Raw genomic sequence first — 3996 nt, 5'->3', positions numbered from 1 at the left:
TCCCTCACCCAGGCCTTCCTGTCCCGTAATGGGCAGGGGCGGCCCTTGGGACTGGTAAAAGACTGACGCAAGATACTCATTTAGCAAGTTGGCTTTTTCATGGGCATCGGTTGTCAGATGTCCCATCTGGTTTAGCAGGAGTTCAAGGTGTTGATTGCATTTAATCAACTTCACAGCTTCCATGATGGAGCACATGCTGCTTTTGGCAGCAGTTTAATGATAGACAATGCATTTAATGCAATGAAGTTTCTTTGTATGTGAATATAAGACTAGGGGCTTTTTCCACCATGCTTTTTTGCAGAAAAAACCTCATCTTATCTTTGAATAATTAAGTTAATCTGCTTTGGTTAGTGCAAATCTACCCCGCCTTTGTGAGATATGACATAGAATTTAGGCAATCTGAATTTAATTTTATATATATATATGTATGAGGTGCATCACTACCCTGCCTTTATATATATCGTGTTCCCTTTTTTTTTCTGCCCCTCCCTTCTGCTTCTACTTTTGTATTCAAATATTTCTCTCCTTCTTATACACATCTTTATGCATAAAATATATGAAGTATACAGTCTGCTTTAGTTATACTGCTTTGTACTTAAAATATAAAATATGTAATCTGCTTTGGTTAGTCCATAAGGTGCAAATCTACCCTGCCTTTGTGGGGACCTGATTTAGGGCTTAGGCAGTTTGAGTTCAATGCCCAGTTTACCCAGAGATTTCCTGAGTGACTACTGGAGTCAAGTTCTATCTGTAAGTTGAAGATAGTACAGCTCTGTTTCATTGGGCTACTGTGAGGATTAAATTTATTAGCAACTCTGGAATATTCAGATACTCCTTTATAGATCCATAGAACTGGAAAATCCTCCTTCTCATTATTCACCAGGCATCAGAAGGAAGTTGGGTGATTTATTTTGACAAATAATTAATGGAAAAGTTGATTTGGGGGCACGCATGTTTACTAATTCAGGCTGAATTCACTGTGAATATTTTTGATAGGGAAAACATTGGGAACTGTCAAAACATTTCATTGGCTTGTTTTCAAAATGAAATATTTAGCTTTGCTGTTTTTAAGGGTGAAGTTACATGTTACACTTATACCATGCTTAATCTGTGGGATGTTAAGTGGTGTTAAAATTAGAGTATACCGTGAGCAGTCACATGTTAGGGGTTAATACTGTTTCTTGCCTGCGCAGCTCTGATGGGTACTAGAGGGCTAGTGAGCAAGGGCATGGCTAGGAGTTGGTCACTTGGGTTTTGCCCGTGGTCTTGGGGAGAGTAGGCAGTGCTGGCTGGAGTGGTGGATCCTGGAATGCTGGAGGACTGCAAATTGCTCATTTTCTTTCCATGGAGTAGACAGAAGTTACAAGCTGGGTAGCACAGCCTGGAGTTCACCCTTGCCTGAAGTGGCATAACTTTGAGACACTCATCAGAGGTCATTTAACGCAAGTTGATGAATTTTAACATGCAGACGCTCATGTTGTAAAAGCTCTTAGTATGGTCTAAGTGTAATGTGTAAATTCACCCTTAAAGAAACTGAATTTTTAAAATGGTGTTTTTTATTTAAAATTAACCTGTTTTTAAAAAATGGGGGCTACAGAGGGTTAAAGAACATAAACAAGAAACCACTGCTTTTTGTTTACTCTCACATATAATATTTTTGGTTGTCCCAATAGGATCTTTCAGTTTTTTCTTTTGTTGCAGATAAGTCCCCAAATTTCTGTTTCAGCCTGAACTGTAATTTTTCCAAATGATTCACTTCAGTCACCAAGCTGAAAAATCCATTATTTGCCCAGCTGTATGCTGCAAATAAGGATGAGAAACTAAAACTTTAAAATAATCCTTACATAACCTCAGTATTTAGCACAAGCCTCCTGTGGCTTTAGTATATCATCAGAGTACATCATTTACATCTGAAGACTGTGTCTTCAGAACAACAATCTTTAGTGTACGAATACATCGTTAATGTTCCTGCTCTTAACTCAGTGAGATAACACAGTCATTGGTGGGGGGTGGGGGCAGGTTCTGTCTGAGACTGCTGTAAGTGCACTGTCTCATATAGGAAGGGCTTGCAGCTTTATGTCTCTCTGGTGCAAAGCATACTTAGCTTGGGTTAAGATCTGTCCTTAACAGCAGCCATCATGATGCTATGATTGCTGCGATTCTATGCTGCAACAAGCTTCATATGCAAATAAGGCATAATATATTTACATATTTAAAATATTTCTCTTTATATAGAGTTAGACTCAGTTAACAACATTCATGAGCCTTTTTAGCACAGTTTGACAATAAGTTCCAGATTATGCAGGTTTTTTTTTCTGCATATGTGCTATGAAGCAGAGCCAAGTTTCTTTGTAAAAAATTTTTTTATGATCATGAGTCAAAGTAATTAAATTCAGTAACTCCCCTTTACCCAGGGGTGTCAAACACTTTCTGTCAAACTGAAGCCATGTAAAACTCACCTGGTTTCTGGTCTTGATTAGCTCCAGCAGAGATTTCTTTGAGATTCATTAGGGCCTGCAAATCTTTGGTTGAACTCAGATACTGAATAATTTTGCTGTATCTAGAGAACCAGAAATTTCTGGTGGCAGAGATTTGCTGATTTGATTCAAATTCATAACTAAAAGCACATGGCAAGTATTCTGGGTCACTGGTAGACTGAACTTATATCCGTGTGATGAAGGAGGGCAGTTACAATCCCGTCTCTTGGTTATTCATTATACACCAGATTTCACACTTCCTTACAGCCATTTATGTCTATGTGAAGTGAGTATAAAAGTGCTGCACCAATTTGCAATCAGAACTCTCCACTCATTTAAGTTAGTGGTAGCATTAAAGTACAAAATGCAAGGCTGCGGAGAATCTGTTCTCATGAAAGCTGTAGCTAGTAATTCCAGTTTCTAAAAGAGCAAGTGTGACTTTTAGTACATATTTGAAGACAGAATTATTATCTTTGTATATTTTTAATGAAACAGCAAAAGAAGTTTTTTATAGAAACATGTTTGGTCTTGGATACACATTCAACTAGTAATTTAATCGCAAAATGGAAAAATGCATGGAGGAAGAGCACTGCCTTCAGTTGTCTACAAAGTGCCATACGCTTAATATTCACATTACACAATTTGATTGTGAAGTCCAAATTTCACTCCATAATTTAGGTCTTCACAATGGCAGAAGCCTAGGACATTTTTGTTCCTTTGTATGCTGACTAGCACTTACTCCATCACAATTCCATCTCTACAATACTTTTCTAATCCACAAACCCTATGATTTTCATTCTGAAAAGGGTATCTTACTTGTCTCAGGAAAGATGTAATAGTAGAGGTCACATTCTAGAGAGCTTGTTTGTTATCAAGAGTTGACTGCTTTTGCATGGCAGTATGTATGTAGTGACAAATAAAAACTAAGCAACACTATTCATATAAATCAAGTGCATCAAAATCAGCAGGCCCTGCAGGCCGGACGAGTGGTGTGGAACAGGTCTATGAGCAATAATACCCATGCTCCAGGAGTTGGGTGAAGGGCAGGAAGCACTATAATTAGAGTGGATCCGAGAGCCGCACCTCGTTAAAGCACCTGGAACACCATGTGTATCAGCATGCCTGTGCTGAAAAATAGCAGTGGGGGTGCTTCAACTAAAACTTGTTGAACAAACTTTAGTTAAAGCGCCTCCACTGCCATTTTTCAGCATGGGGACACTGATGCATGTGACACTGGAGTCAGCTGGAGCATGATAATTACCATGTTTCAGCAGACTTGATTAATTGAGCCTGCTCCAATGCATTGTAATTACAGTGCATTGGAGCAGCCTTGCTGCATGTGTATGGGTGAGTTCAGAGCCACATTGAGCCCACAGACTGGCCTCTTGTACTGGATCCAATATGAGGGACTGGTGTGGTGTGGGCACTGTAAGTATGTAGCGCATGGCCTGAACTGGCTCTGCACTCTGCATGCAGTGTGTGCCTTGGCCCTGGTCCCACATGCTATGTGCAGGGCTGG

Source organism: Gavialis gangeticus, unplaced genomic scaffold (genome assembly GCF_001723915.1).
Source record: "Gavialis gangeticus isolate Ggan-Ray unplaced genomic scaffold, GavGan_comp1, whole genome shotgun sequence".
NCBI classification, from domain to species: Eukaryota; Metazoa; Chordata; order Crocodylia; family Gavialidae; genus Gavialis; species Gavialis gangeticus.
This window is presented reverse-complemented; position numbering follows the sequence as displayed.